Here is a 16767-nt window from a genome sequence, read left to right as displayed (position 1 = left end):
GAAAAATAACTCAAAACAGCAAATAAAAAATGTAACCAAGTGTTTAGAAAATGGCAAACGAAATGAGGAAAAGCATAAATGTAAAAGTGCTGGCAGAGGGAGTTCCCGTTGTGGCTCAGCAGTAATGAACCTGACTAGGATCCATGAGGATGTGGGTTCAATCCCTGGCCTTGCTTAGTGGGTTAATGATCCAGCATTGCTGTGAGTTGTGGTGTGGGTCGCAGACACAGCTTGGATCTGGAGTTGCTGTGGTTGTGGTGTAGGCTGGCAGCTATAGCTCTGATTCAACCCCTAGCCTGGAACCTCCATATGCCATACCTGCAGGCCCTAAAAAGCCAAAAAAAATAAAATAAAATAAAAATAAAGGGAGCTGGCAGAGACCACAAACATCACAAAATCCCAAAAAATAACATAATATCTTAGTAATAAACTATCTCTCCCATTGCTATAATACACCCCCTGTGCCACCACCGCCGCTGCTGCCGCCGCCGCTGCCACCACCACTGCCACCACCACTGCTGCTGCCATATGGATGTCCAATTCCTGGTGCTATATATAGAGCAGGTTCTGGAGTGAAAAGAGGCAATAGATTAATTGATGCGGTCAAAATGTATCATGACTGAGAATTTTACAAGGCATATCAATGTATTGATAATGCTCCTGGAAGATGACCCAGAAGGGGCCTGATATAGACTGATGGTTATGTCTCCTCAAAACTTACGTTAAATCCTAATTTACAGTGGTATTAGTGGGGGGGGGGCCTTTGGGGTGTGATTAGATCATTAGGGTGGAGCCCACATGAATGGGGTTAGATTACCTTTATAAAAAAGACCCCAGAGGACTTCCCATCATGGTTCAGTGGTTAACGAACCTGACTAGCATCCATGAGGACTCAGGTTCGATCCCTGGCCTCACTCAGTGGGTTAAGGATCTGGTGTTGCCGTGAGCTGTGGTGTAGTTGCAGATGCAGCTTGGATGCCGTGTTGCTGTGGCTGTGGTGAATGCCGGCAGCTGTAGCTCCGATTCCACCTCTAGCCTGGGAACATCCATATGCCATGGGTGTGGCCCTAAAAAGACAAAAAAAAAAAAAAAAAGACCCCAGAGTGTTCCCTCACTCCTGCCACCAGGTGAGAAGAGTAAAAAGACAGCTATGAAATAGAAAACAGACTCTTAACAGACATCAAACCTACTGGCACCTTGATCTCAGACTTTTTTGGCATTCAGAACTAAGAGAAGTAAATTTCTGTTGTTTATTACCTACCCATCTGTGGTAGTTTGTCACAGCAGCTTGAAAAGGATAAGACAGGGTCCAGCAAGGGAAAGGCCCTGACATTTAAAGTTCATTATCTTCAAAGTAAATCCATCTCATGTGCTAAGTGTACTTGGCTGAGAACTTGACAGTTGGGAGTTCCCGTTGTGGCTCAGCAGTAATGAACCCAACTAGTATCCATGAGGACTTGGGCTTGATCCCTGGCCTTGCTCAGTGGGTTAAGGATCCGGTGTTGCCGTGAGCTGTGGTGTAGGTCGAAGACCTGGTTCAGATCCTCTGTTGCTGTGGCTGTGGCGTAGGCTGGCAGCTGCAGCTCTGATTGCACCCCTAACCTGGGAACTTCTAAATGCCACAAGTGCAGCCTAACAAAAAAAAAAAAAAAAAAAAAAGAACTTGGCAGTTAAAATTCAGTGACTCTTTTGAGATCCTATACTAGAAAAACTGGAGAGATTTATGAGGCACATAAATGTGGAAGGGGTCCTATTTATATACTTTCATCTTGGAATTTTGACCTATGTGAATGCACTGCACATTCAAAAGAATAAATAAATCATTTTAAAGCAAAATTTATTTTATTTTATTTTTTGGTTGTGCCGGCGGCATGTGGAAGTACCAGGGCTAGGGACTGAACCATCTCTACATCAGTGAACCGAGCTATAGCAGTGACAATGCTAGATCCTTAACCCACTGCATCACAAGAGAATTCCTTAAGTAAAATTAAAAAAAAAAAAAAATCTGAGCCATGTTTCTACTCCCTTGATAGGCTTCTTCAAATTATGTTGCGGTGAAGGAAGAGGAAACAAACAAACAAAAAACTGAGAAGTTTGAGAACTCTCAGGAATCTATCAGGGGTACAGACTCTAGTTCCAGCGAATATGTCAGGGCCTTTCAACTCAGGCTTAGTTTTGAGCTGAAGGAAGGAGGATAAAGCTAAGCAGGAGAGAAAAGTAGTCAAGAGGGGCCGCTGTGGCCTCAGGAGATCAGTCCATTCACAAAAGTCCACTCATAAAATCTTGTTTAGAGTAAGAGTAAAGGCCCAGACAAGCCACTTGGTACTAAGCAGGAGTCCTGTAACTGGAAAACCCGTCAAGGCCCAATTGAATGGGCTGGAGCAAGGCAACCGGAGGATAAAGTCTGCCTCCAAGAAGACCCGTACTGCCCCCTGGCTCACTCCACACACACTGCACAGACCAACTGATCCACCGCCAGGCAGATGCTACCCTCAACAGGAGATAGCCTTAGGCCGCAGATGTGTGACAGGCTTCCTCATGGCTCCCGTATGAGCTCCTGACCTACACAATCTATAAACAAAATAATGGTCATTTTAAGCCATAACTTTTGGGGCAGTTTCTTGCACTGCATAGTAACCAGAATACTCTTCTCTATTTGTTATAATAAATACTCTTTATCCATTTATTTCTGAAGCAAGCTACCAAGAACTTTGAGCACAAACTATTTTTAACAGAGTTGGATTTTTTTGGTCCGAAGACCTGGAGGAATCCCCTTAGCGTGTGATGCCATGTCGTCAGGTGAGTACCCTGAAGAGCAGTATAGCCCTCAGAGGCCAGCAGCTGCTCTGACCTCCAGGAGGAGGGATGCCTGCCAGTCCTACTGAACCAGAGCCTCCCGGGAGTACCCAGATGCCCATCACAGCCTCTCCGAGCTGCGATGCTCAGTTCCTCTCTACCCTCCATGCACGCTCTTCCTTTCACTGGGCGTCCTCTCCCTCATATCTCATTCCTTCCATCGCTTGCCTCTTCTCCATCACCATTGCCATCTTCATCCATCTCTCTCCCTACAGTACAAATGATCCTTGATTGCACAGCCTTGGTCATGGTGAGGGACCATCGCATTGCACAACAACTTCCTTTCTGGTCTCCCTCTCACATGATTATGAAACTGTGAAAGATTTCAACCAGAAATGGAACCAGATGATATGAAATAGAGAATCTCAGGCGTGTGTCCTCAGAAGAACCAAACTTAAGAACTGAGACTAATTTCTGTATATGTCCTCAATGGACTCACCTGTAACTGGCTACGGCATGGGTGTCCCAAATTGCAATTCCTGTGCTATTTCTTAATAAACTCAATTTCTGGTAATTTGAGCTTGGTCCAGTTTACCTCTTTATTCAGGTTGACAAAATCCTTAAAAGTGTGGAAAAATCCTTGTTTGTTGTCCTACCGCTAAGCTCTAGCATGCACATAGAATTTGGTAGAGAGTAAGTGCCCATTATTTACTCACTAAAAGGATAAATTAACTATATCATGTCCTTTAACTATTGCGGGGGTTCAGTTAAGTGACGCATTACCCCAATTTAGGTTCTTTTAGTATGTGCTGGACCTTCATTCCCATTTTCTGAGAAGAGCAAGAACCATTCTGTGAACCAATACCAAGACTTGGGCTGGTGAAAGCCATTGGATATACTGATCTGGTCATATAAAGTCACTGGTCATACTGACCTGGCTCCTCATATCCTATGACCCCCCCCAACAATGGCCCAATATAAAGGGCAACCCAGCAGTTCTGTTAGGAGTAAAGAGGACATCCCTCAGTATCCTGGGGTGGGGCGATTAGTTGTAGGACCCCACTGACACAAAAACCCATGGATGCTCAAGTCCCTTATATAAAATAGCATAGTACAGGAAGTTCCCATTGTGACTCAGCGGTTAATGAACCTGACTAGTACCCACGAAGACGTGGATTCGATCCCTAGCCTTGCTCGGTGGGTTGGGGATCTGGCATTGCCGTGAGCTGTGATGTAGGTCACAGATGTGGCCCAGATCCAGCATTGCTGTGGCTGTGGTGTGGGCCAGAGGCTTCAGCTCTGATTCAGCCCCTAGCCTGGGAACCTCCATATGCCACAGGTATGGCCCTAAAAAGACAAAAATAAGATAAAATAAAATAAAATAGCTCGGTACAATGCATACAGCCAGCTCTCCTTATCTAGAGGTGCAAAACTCATGGATACAGATGGCCGCCTCTATGACTTGAGAAAGATCTGAATATTGCTTCCTTAAGGCAGCTCTTAGATTAAGCCTGGGCCACGATGGGCCCTGCCCTTGCCCTGTTACCATAACTTAGACCTTTGGGTAGCATAGTTAAGGGAAAGTTCTGGCCCCACAAAGGCACTGAAAACACCAAGCTGACCTTGAATGAGGCCAGGCAAGGGAGTTCAGTGGCCTAACATAGGGCAAAACCTATAATCAAATAACCTGGCCTAATACTGGCTCTGCCATATACCTCCTATGTGGGGAGTCAAACTCCCTGATAAAATAGGGAAATAATAACATCACAGAAGTATTTTTGACATTAATGAGCTGATGAATGGGTAAAATGTTAATCTTTTTACAAATACTAATTATTGTTGCAAGCAAAAAGGTAAATAAAACATAGTAAAAAATCAGCAAAAATTAGAGTACTATCTTTATCAAATAAGTGGCTATACCATTTACCAGTGCCTTGAGCAGGTCATCTAACCTCTTTGCTCAAATGCAGAATGTAGATAAAAGGTGCATTTACCTACAATGTTAATCCATGTAAGGTGTTGAACCCAGCACCTGACAGTCACTAAATTCCCATCACAGATGAACAGAGCACGACTATCTATTCTTACATACTCTTTAGAAGTTTAGGAGAGAGTGTATGTATCTACATATTTCAATCGGCCTAGGGGTTAAGGATTTTGGTGTTGTGGTGGGCTTGATCCCTGGCCTGGGAATTTCATCAGGGCTCGGGCATGGCCAAAACCACTTTTTTAATTAAAAAAAATTTTTTTTTGATTTGGAAGAATTAGAGGAGCCTTCATGATGAGGGAAGTACGTTATCTGGATTCTGAAATATAGGTATCATTTCGACATAGAGAAAGATCTCAGAATTTTCTTTTAATCCAGAGAAGTAAAGAGGTATATTTTGCTGGCTAGTGTCTTCTAGAAGTTAGGATGATTTTCTAAGCTTTCAACATAGAATATGTTAGAAAAAAGGCAATGGGAGGAGGAGAGCAAGGGGAAGGAATCAGGATTTCTAGTCTGTTCAGCCCTTAGCATTTCACAACAAGGACCCTTTGAGGCAATGCAGGAACTGGACCCAAAGCCCTTGTTCCAGTGAAATTTCAAATTTCACTGGAGGGTAAAAAGTAAATTTTAAAATTGTTCAAGGAATCATCAGCTCTGCTTTGAACAACTGTAAATATAATAATATTTCCTAAGTCAGTGTTACTCTCTCTCTCTCTCTCTCTCACACACACAAACACACACACACACACGTTTTACTTGCTCATCAGTGCAGGACTCCTCCGCTGACTCTCATACGCCACCCACACCTCCTCCCTCTGGCAATTTCAGCCACTCCCAGAAAAAGACCTAGCTAATAGAAGTGCACCCTAAACAAATACTTTTTTAAAAAAAGAAAGAAAGAGACAAAAGGCAAGAGAAATGGTATTGTATATTCCTGTGGACTTAACCAATGTTCAAACTATGAAGTAAGATTCATTCTATTTCATTGGCGATGTTTTTTTTTTAAAGGAAAATCTGTTAAGGGTGAAGGAAAAAACAAAAAGCCCCCCTGCCCCCAAAAGGAGTATTTATCAAAGGAGACAGCTGCCAGCTGAGCAGTGAAAGAAATTGCTGGCTTCTCTGAATCACTTTGGAGCGTGGGGCCAGGGTATCAAGGCAGATGCTCCGGCTCTGCTGACAGGGAGCTCCTTTAGGACTAGCTGGCAAGAGGAGGCTGTGGGCGAGGTGTTTTGCTGGGCAAGTCTTCTCAGAAAAGCAATCCTCCAAGTCTTCAGGTTCCTGGAGGTCATGTGACAGGTTACTTCCTGGTGTCTAATCTGAAGACTTTGGGGCCAGAAATATCTCTCTGTCACCCTACCTTCACCACCTACTGCCACCTCATTATATTTCCTGTGCTTTGGGGCTTTTTGCCTAAGAAAGAATTCTCCCTTGGGTTAAAGGAAATCAAGACACCAAGACACCACCACCCTCCCAAATCCCATACGTGAACGTAGTGCATAGCACATCCCTTTGAAACTCAGAACAATCCTTACTGAAAAAAAAAAAAAAAAAAAGAATTCCTGTGATTTTTACCTTTGCCTTTCTTTGCTGGTTCCATTGAAATCCTTTGTTATCCTATTGTGGAAAGCTTACTTTTGTAGGTGCCTCTAAATTGTCTAGGAAAGCTCCAAACCTTTTCAGTCCTCCTGGTCCATGGAATCTAAATGTGCAAATGGAAAGAAACGTAGGAATTATATGAGGTTGTTCAACCCCCTCAGATCTGACCAGAGGTTTGACTTTCCCAAGCAGCAGAGTTCAGAGAGCCCTTCAGAGAAAAGATGCTGTGATCCTCTTTGGGCGTGACGTCAGCGGCCAGGTGTCTTAGTACTTCAGACCTCTGAACCCAGGCTTCTGGCATCCTACTGCAAAGCCCCTTTAGGTTCCTGACTTCTTCTTGTATTAGGGCTTCTCTTGTCTCTGCCTACAACCAGCCTGCTAGCAGGAGGGCTGAGATCAGTCACTTACCCCTGGGTTTGGATTTGAATACCATTATTCACTATGTGGATGGAAGAAGGAGATCGGTCTTTACTTGGAAGATTTTAGACATTTCCCACGCACACAGTCAGAAAGAGGAATTTAAAAGAAAGCCTCAAAATCACACCACGAAAGCATTTGTTCATTTGGCGCAAACATGAAACAGAACTTGGATGAGGTACACCATGGGCCAAAAAGAGTTTGGGAATTTATTCTTTCCTGTACCCCATGTCCCTCCTTAGCGTGGCCAGCCAAGCTGTTTCTAACTGCCAGCAAACTTGTCTCGACATCCTGTTCTCATGACACACTTAGGCTGTGTGTTCTCTCTCTTAATTCCCGACTGTCTTTATGCCAGTTGGAAATCCTGCTGTTACAAAATGAAACATGACTCAGGAAAAAAAAAAAAAACTCCCTCTCTCCCTTCTCAAGTCGCATCTCTTCGCAGCCTGCTCTTGGACTACCCCTGTGGTCACAGTTGCTCATCTGGTCTCATCTGCAATTTAGGCCAGTTAGGGTCCTCCTCTGGAGTCTGACTCAGGTGCACTGCTGTCTCTTATCTCTCCACAGCCTTGTTGTGGGCCAGAGGGCAGCGTTTTCTAATCCTGACCGCCTCCTCTGGGCTTGCAGAAGTTAGACCCAAGCAAAATTATGAAATCTTCCAAGGTCTTTGGGTTTGGCCTTCCCATCCCCTTTGACCCTCTTCTTCCAGTTGGAAATCATGCAGACATATTATGTAGGCACCTAAGTATACTCTCTTACATGAGCTGTAGTGTTGCTAATTTAGCAACAGAGTATGACATAGGCAGAAAAGAAACACACTTAAACTCTTCTTAATTACCTCTGAAATATTTCTCTCCGTTCTCACCATGTTGTCCTGGTCCAGACCTGTATCATCTTTTACTTGCACACCAGCATTCTGACAAATCCTCATGCTTCCTATCTTCCTCTGACCTCTTTATTCCATGCAGTCCATTGCCACCACTGTACTCTATAGAAAATGAAGATCTGACTATAATGAGTCCTCTTCTTAAACCTCCATATTTAAATGCTTCCACACTTAAAGGATAAAAGCTAAGATCCAAAGCATGGCATTCAATCTCCATCTCCTAGTCCACCCCAAGGCACATTTCAGGTGACCGGAAGTGTCCTACGTAATATTGCTTCTTGGCCCCTCCATCCATGCTCTACACACCCTGGGTCCTCCTCCTGGAATGTCATTCCCTAGGTTCTTTCCTAAAGCACTTTTTATCCCTCAAAGTTGAGCACAGAGATTCTACCCAGGAATCACTGAATTCAGAAACATCCATTCCCATAACATCCAGTGTATAACTTATTCATAGCACTTGGCACTTTATATTTTTATTAAAATGTGTTGGGTTACTTTTCTATTTATAAAATGTATTTATTGCATAAAAATTGGAAAACATGAAAAGAAAGCCAAATGAAATAATCTAGAGATAGCCTACTAATATTTTGAGCCATATTCTCCAATCTTTAGTTCCATGCATAGTTTCATATTTTTTCTCTCTTGCCCCCTCTCACACAGCACACATATATATACAAAAAGAAATCCTAGCCCAACATAACATATTTTGCAATCAATTTTTTTTTGTCTTTTTGTCTTATTAGGGTCTCACCTGCAGCACATGGAGGTTCCCATGCTAGGGGCCCAATTGGAGCTGTAGCTGCCAGCCTACGCCACAGCCACAGCAATGCCAGATTGGAGCTATGTCTGAGACCTACACCACAGCTCATGGCAACAGCGGATCCTTAACCCACTGAGCGAGGTCAGGGATCGAACCTGCAACCTCATGGTTCCTAGTCAGGTTCGTTTCTCCTGTGCCATGATGGGAACTCCATGTAATCATTTTATTTTCCACTTAAAAATACATTATGAGCTTGGTTATATAGTCATAAGTGTTCACAAAATAAGCCCCACAAGGGCAGGAATGCATGTGTAGTAGAAAACAAGTATGGAGAGGCAGTTCTATAAGTGAAGAGTATAAGCTCTCACGAATTATTCATTGAACTAATTTAATAAGGAAAATGATGAAAGGAGGGAGAAAAAAGAATATGAGAAGAACTCGAAACACAGAAGGTAAAGAGATAAAGGGAAGAAAACAAATCAAATGAACAGGGCATTTATGACTTTTAAAGGTTTAATATACTTTATAGTTGATTACCACAATAACCTTCTGAAGGAGCTACAGAAGTATTTACGAATCAGGAAGGAGAAACTCAGAAAGGTTAAGTGACTTGCCCTAGCTTGTGCACTGAATAAAGTGGCAGAACTAGTCGTGGGAATCCATCAACTGTCTTTATCTTACTCCACATGACGCTGAAAGAGAGCAGCAGCGAGATCCCTGCTGAGGCCGGGAGCTTGGAGCGGTATCCGTGCTGCCCGGCATGGTGCCTGGCCCAGGGCTGGTGCTAAATGCCTGACTGTTGAACTGACTGACGAGTAGACGAGAGAAAGAACAAACGAGCAGGCAATGGGCAGCAGTCGGGGTTAGGCATCCCCAGGCCACTCTTCGCCCTCCTCCCCCCGGGGGGGGGGCGGACCACCTGACAAAGCAGGAGATCCTAGCCCATCTGCCTCCTTCCAGTCTATCCCTCTTTCATCCATTCTCGGTAAATGCAAAGTCATCATGTTAAACAATGTGCTGGATCCTTTTGCGCTTGGAAAAATGTTCCAAATAGTCTCCTGGCTTAAAAGGCTCTTCATGATCAGACCCACTTTATCTCCATCTTTATTTCTCATTTCTCTTCTTCTTGTGTATTCCAAACACATCTAAATCTCTGAAAGTGCTGGAGCAATCCTCCTCTGCTCTTCATAGTAACGGTTACTTTGATCCTTATTTTACTGAGTATTAGTATTCGTTTTCTATTGACATGTAGCAAGTGACCACACATGTAGAAGATTTACACAAATCTGGTTGTTTCTCTAGGTCAGATGTCTGGCATGGTGTGGCCGAGTTCCCTTTTTAAGGTCTCACTGGGCAAGATCCAGGTATTCACCAGGGCTGGGGCTCCCGTGTGCAGCTGAGGTTCCTCTTCCAAACTGACTGATTATTGGCAGAATCCAGTTCCTGGTGGTTATAGGACAGTGGTTCCTGTTTCCTTGTTACAAGGTTCCTTTCTTCTTCAAACCAACAACAGTGCTTCAACTCTTTCTGGTGCTTTGAATCTCTGTGGTTTCTGCTTCTGCCTCCTTCTTCTAGTTTAAAGGCTCATGTGATTATATTACACACACTTGGATAATCAAGGCTAACTTCTCTATCTTAAGATCAATTACTTGGAGTTCCCGTCATGGCTCAGCAGTAAGGAACCCAACTAGCATCCGTGAGGACTCAGGTTCAATCTTTGCCCTTGCTCAGTGGGTTAAAGATCTGGTGTTGCTGTGACCTGTGGTGTAGGTAACAGACACGGCTTGGATCTGGCATTGCTGTGGCTGTGGCGTAGGCCAGCAGCTGTAGCTCTGATTCAACCTCTAGCCTGAGAACTTCCATGTGCCACAGGTGTGGCCCTAAAAATACACACACACACACACAAAAGATCAACTACTTTATAAACCCAATTAGATCTGCAGAGTCCCTTACCATGTGACATAACATATCCACAGGCACAGCACCGAGGGTGATAGTCATATGGGGGTCAAATTTCCACCTACTCAAATGATCACCCCAGATTAGGCTTAGTGTCCTTATAGCACCCATGCCCATTCATTTCTGAGCTCTCAGCTTCATGAGGGTAGTGACTGAATCTATTTCACATGTCAGTCACGTGTTGGAGCCAGTTTATAGGAACTAACATGTGCTACCATTAAACCTTTTGCAATCTGGCTGCTAAACAGAGATAATATTTTTATTAAAGTATCGTTAATTACAATGTTGTGTTAATTTCTGCTGTACAGCAAAGTGATTCATTCTTGTTTTTTTAATATTCTTTTCCGGGATGGTTTATCACAGGACATTGAATGTAGTTCTCTGTGCTCTGCAGCAGGATCTTGTTGTTTCTCCTCCCATGTATAACAGCTTGCATCTGCTAACCTCAACCTCCCCCCCCAGCCCCGCCCCCGACAACCACAAGTTTGTTTGATCTCTGTGTCTGTGAGTCTGTTTCTGTTTTGCAGATAGATTCATTTGCGTCATATTGTAGATGCCACATACAAGGGATATCACTGGGGATTTGTCTTTCTCTTTCTGACTGCATTTAGGATGATAATCTCTAGTTGCATCCATAAACATAGAAATTATTAAAAAATAAAAGTTTGCAATCAAATACATTTTATTTGCAAAAGGTAATAAGTAATCAGACACATCACTTACTATTTATTGTCCTCCTATTTACTCTTTTCCTTTGGGGTTATTTTCATTGATTGCCTCTCCATGGCGGAAACACTACTGATGTGCACATTTCTTCCCAACTCCCTGTTCGGTGATGTCATATCGGTAGCTTGAAATCAGCTATAGCGGGAGTATTTATACCACAGAAGTCAGCAAATGCCAGCTGATGGCTTGATTTAGCATTTATTTTGCCTGTCGTAGGCGAAGACAGTGGCTTAGCACGGTGAACAAAGTTGTCCAGACTCAATCAGCTAGTAGAAGATAGACTGCAGTGTAGTTTGAACACACAGCCTGGACTCTGAACAGCAACACTAAAACTGAAGTGAGAACAAGGCTCTGAGGAGGCAGAGTTTGAGGCCTTGCTCCTCACAGCGCATTCAAAGGGCCGGAAGCCACAGCCCTGGGGAACGTGACAGAATGTTGATATGCGAGCCTCAGCCCAAATTTACCAAAAATTCATCTTTTAAAAATTCGTTTATAAGATACTCTGGAAATTCCCAAGTACCTTAAACTACAAAACCACTGTTTTAGGGGGCAGATGTACAAGCTGGTAACTAGGCTACAGACAGTTATTAAAGTTAAAGAAGGAGAAAAATACTATCAGGGGTTTTACAACATTGAATTGGGTGCTTCCTCTAGCATGTGGCCTATTAAAATTACCTACAGAGCTTTCTATAATCTTAGTGCCTTTGCCATTTAAAAAGAATTCCTATATACGTCCAGGGTGGAGAACGTGTCAGAAGCACCGTGTCAGTGACACCATCCTTAGATGTGCACAGTCCCCTTAGTTATCAAAACAGTGAAACAGGAGTTTCTGTCGTGGCACAGCGGAAACGAATCCGACTAGGAACCATGAGGTGTCGGGTTCGATCCCTGGCCTTGCTCAGTGGGTTAAGGAAGCCATGAGCTGTGGTGTGGGTCGCAGACACGGCTCGGATCCCATGTTGCTGTGGCTCTGGCGTAGGCTGGTGGCTGCAGCTCCAATTAGACCCCTAGCCTGGGAACCTCCATGTGCCACGGGTGCAGCCCTCGAAAAGACAAAAAAACAAACAGTGAAACAAATGTCTGTGGATCTGCCCTTGGATTTTAGAGGTCTCTCCACATCCTCTCTAGTGGTTCCCAGGCCTTGCTCTCTACACAAACAGCTTTGCCTTCCCACCCCAAAGAGACCCTCTGACTCCTAGGATTTCTCTCTCCTAGGATTTCACATGCCCCTCACCTAATACCTCCTCTTCTTCTTACCACTAAGCCACATCCTTTCCTTCTTCCAGCGCACATTTGTTTTCAGTCTTAAAATGACTTCTTAATATAAATCTTGTTTGCTTTTTCCCAGCTTGCATGACATCATCTCCCTTGCCTGGATCAAATTTTACCACAGATCCTTGGAAACTGTACCAAATAAGCAAAAGGATTTAAGGGAGGCTAGAGTGTTGTTTGCTCACATCGAGCATTCTCCTTTTTCTAAAAAGCAGCCGAAGCGAGCTAGTTTCCTTTTGTCTGGGACCTCCGTTGTGCGCTAACAATCCAAGGCCCACAGTGGAGGGCCGAGCTCCCTCCCACACGTACTGCTTTTTTCTTCAGTAACAGAGGCTGCTCTGGTCTACCGCAAAGCAACAATAGTCGACTCCTGCTGGCCAGCTTTCACAACAGGGCTCAGAAGAAGCCAGGAACAGGGCACATTGATGCTTCCAGTTTTCTCCCAACAATCCCTCCCAGGGCTCAGGTTTACACATGGACCCCTGGGATCAACTTTGATCTCTTTAAAGAGGTCCCTTGTTTCCATTTGAGTGATACAGAGCCTCTGGGAGAGCAGCAGTAAGAAAGCCTATGATCTTCCCCCTCACATGATCAACGGGCTGACTGTATCTTCTGGTTTAGCAACTTCCTCTTTATTCTCACCAGCTGCCCAACAAGCTGCCAGTAACCCTGATTGAGGATGTAACTGTTTCTTTGGATTTTGTTCCATCCCTAACCATAATTCAAGCTTGTAATTAGGTAGTGGGTTACGGAGACTGAAAAAATGGTTCAGCTGAGGGTAACAGAAAATGCTTACAGGTTACTCTTTCATCCCAAGAATGCTTTAAGGCATGAAAACCCATGTCACTTCCTCTTACTCAGAGAAAGAGGTTTTTGTTTTGCTTTGTTTGGGGTGGGGGTAAGTGATGATGGTGGTGCCGCACAGATATTCCAGGAAAATACCTGGAAGTGAATTATGTTTCAAAAAAGCAAACTGAAGTAGTCTCTAAGAGGCAAGTCCAGCAAAATTTCTTTTGACATTGGAAAAGTTTTAGTTTGATTCGGGCCCTCACATGAACTTTGTTATTTAAATTTTCCTATATTTTAGATTAGAAATGCTAGGAACATAGATCCTCAGTATCGTTTATTTATTTATGCATACAAACATTTAACCATTGATTCATTTACCCAATAGATATTTACTGAATGTTTGATATAAACAATAGGTTCAGAGTAAACAGAAATAAGAAGACATGATCCCTGCCTTTAAATATCTCATAACCTAAAGGGGTATAAAAGTCTAAGTAAAGATATAAATTCTCTAAAATTTTACAAATGCTAAAATGGAAATTTCTAGAGAATACAATGGGATCCCAGTAATAGGCAAACACTGTCAACTCTATAATGGTGGCAATAGCTGGGTGGGAAAAATTTTTTTTTTCTTTTTCTATTGACTGCCAAACATGTAGCACATGAAAGTTCCCAGGCTAGGGGGTCGAATTGGAGCTGCAGTCGCAGTCTTCACCACAGCCACAGTAACTCGGGATCCAATCCAGCCCACATCTGTGATCTATGCCACAAGCTTGTGGCAAGTACTTAACCCAATGAGCAAGGCTAGGATCGAACCCCCATCCTCACAGATCCTCCGTCGGGTTCTTAACCTGCTGAGTCACAATGGGAACCCTGGACAATTTCTTAGTAAAGCAAAAGAAGAAAGAAGAGGACGGAATTTTTGGAAAAAAAACTTTAAGACCACTTTTCTGCAATCAAAACTGAGGTGGGAGTTCCCGTTATGGCTCAGTGGGTTAAGAACCCAACAAGGTATCCATGAGGATGTGGGTTCAATCCCTGGACTTGCTCAGTGAGTTAGGATCTGGCATTGCTGTGAGCTGTGGTGTAGGCTGGCAGCTGTAGCGCTGATTCAATTCCCAGCCTGGGAACTTCCATATACTACAGGTGTGGCCCTAAAAAGAAAAAAAAAAAACAAAAAACAAAACCAAAAAACTGAGGTGCTCAGATTCAGCGTACCCATTTTTTTCTGCAGATGACATCACATCCCCTACCAGGATCAAATTATACCACAGATCCTTGGAAACAAATTGTACAAAATAAACAAAAGAATTAAAGGGAGGCATATAGTTCTGCTTGTTCACATCAAGTACTCTCCTTAGAAAAAAAGAAGAAGAAGAAGCCAGTCTAGTGCTGTCATTTACATGATACCCATATGTCAACTGGAATAACCCTACTTCTTGAGCTAAGACTTCTCAGAACTCCCTGCCACAATCAAAGCCATTTCTAAGAGTTCTGTGAATCCCTGGAGGACCCAGGTTTCCATGTCACTTCTACCTCTGAGCCCCTGCTCCTCTAGATTAGTTCTGTTTAAGAATTATTGCATCTTCCTTGCACAATGCTTCCAATTTATACCGCTTTGACTTAGGTACAGAATTTCAGATTTTTCCTGGGTCTTAAAAAACACCACCAACAACATCATGTAGGTATAGTGCTCATACTTGTAACAACACTGCAGGAAGAAAGAACCCAAATCCCTGTGTGAACCCATGACCCATTTGAACCAGTCCACCTTTGTTCTTGGGCCTCCAAGACACAGTGGTGTCACTTGCTCTTTCTTCATCTTGGTGGCCTGTCCATCTCCCTTTCCCACTCCTTTTCTCCTTCCAGGTGGGCCCCTGGTTCGCTCCTAGGAACTCCAAATTCCTTTTATACTGGGCAGGGTAATATGGCAGTCTCCGGCCCCAATCCCAAAATTCAGCTGTAGCACACTATGGCTTATTCAAAATCCTAAAGGGTATGAGTAACCCTGGGATGGTGCCTGTGTTCTCAGGAGAAATTATACCTCTAATACAATCTGTTTTTCTTAGAAAGTGCTTATGTTTTTATAAGCAATCTCCTCCTACATTACACCCAGATCTCTTCACATTTGAGGATATTACTATTCATCAAACCCTGCTTTTCTTTTGTTCTGTTTTTCTTAAGAGCTGTTTTGCAAGAAATAAGTTCCATTACTGTACAGCTCTGCCTCACTATAAACTCTGAACGTAGGTCATGATTTTGTTGAATCTGGATGTCTTAACTCTCTAGACACCCAAAACACCAAGGAACAAGTATTATCCACCAATCATGACATTAAAATTATGCTACTGTCTCTGGATTCATTTACTTGTTTTATAAACCTTAATTTAATCTTGTATCATATACTACATTAATCTTTGTTCTGCTCTAGAAGAGTTCATAGTCTGACCAAACAAAAATTCCAAAATGCTTTAATGAAAGGCAGCATATTTGGAATCAGTGCAAAGCCTCTCAAGGGGGAGACTTTAAGGAGACAATCTTCTTTTGCAGCCTGTTGCCCAGATCATCAGTTAGAATATCAGTTGTGCCTAGTACTTCATGCTTTACCTCCTGCAATATAATGGTGGAACACCCTTTGGAAAAAAAAAAAAAAAGCTGTTGTAGAAATGTAAGGTTTAAGATTCTTCCTCTACTCGAAATTGTCACTTCGAAAATCTTCTCCCATGCTTTCATAGAGTCTAGAGCATTATACCTATCTTACTATATTGTCTGTCTCCTCTCCTAGATGTGAACCCCTGCAAGGCAGGGTTATGGTTTACCAAAACTCGGTGCCTAGCATAGGAAACAACCTGGCAGTGTACTCACAGGAGTTTTATAGAAGAAAAGGAAAGGAAGGAGGGGGCAGAAGAGAGAGAAAAGAAGGTATTATGACTGAGACTATTCTACCCACCTGCTTCAGTGTGGCATCTGGGAGAATCCTCCTTCAGAAGTGTGATCAATCTTACAGCTTCTATATGGCTCAGCACAAGAATCTCAGCTGTCAGCTACACCACGTCTAGGTCAAGACCTACACCAGTCGAGGCACTGGGATTAGATGTTTTTGTAAGATGAGCAAATAATATGAATGTCTTGTAGGACATTTTATGTCAAACTCTACTATTTCATACTCCAAGAATATCATTGCTGCTGAAGACCACAAGGGGATTCCAACAATAAATTTTGTTTTCTTTTATTAAAATGCTTTCAATTCGTCATATCTTAGTGTTATCAGCTGAATTGTGTCCCCACTCCTCAACTGATATGTTGAAACTGTTGCCCTCAGTACCTCAAAATGTGACTATATTTGGAGTTCCCGTCGTGGCGCAGTGGTTGACGAATCCGACTAGGAACCATGAGGTTGCGGGTTCGGTCCCTGGCCTTGCTCAGTGGGTTAACGATCCGGCGTTGCCGTGAGCTGTGGTGTAGGTTGCAGACGCGGCTCGGATCCCGCGTTGCTGTGGCTCTGGCATAGGCCGGTGGCTACAGCTCCGATTCGACCCCTAGCCTGGGAACCTCCATATGCCGAGGGAGCGGCCCAAG

At 43.4% G+C, this 16767-nt stretch overlaps 1 long non-coding RNA gene across 4 annotated transcripts in view; it reads right to left on the bottom strand.

Moving 5' to 3' along the window:
• Window positions 1–306: 306 nt before the first annotated feature.
• LOC125110935 (uncharacterized) overlaps window positions 307–16767 on the bottom strand; it is a 64894-nt gene continuing 48433 nt past the window's right edge. For all 4 annotated transcript variants that reach the window (XR_007130770.1, XR_007130769.1, XR_007130768.1 and 1 more), the window contains 3 exons: window positions 16139–16255; window positions 6356–6482; window positions 307–567 (listed from right to left, as the gene is read on the bottom strand). This is a non-coding gene — a long non-coding RNA (uncharacterized LOC125110935). The remainder of the gene's footprint in view (window positions 568–6355; window positions 6483–16138; window positions 16256–16767) is intronic.

The sequence above is a fragment of the Phacochoerus africanus genome, chromosome 11, assembly GCF_016906955.1.
Source record: "Phacochoerus africanus isolate WHEZ1 chromosome 11, ROS_Pafr_v1, whole genome shotgun sequence".
Lineage (NCBI taxonomy): Eukaryota > Metazoa > Chordata > Mammalia > Artiodactyla > Suidae > Phacochoerus > Phacochoerus africanus.
This window is presented reverse-complemented; position numbering and strand designations above follow the sequence as displayed.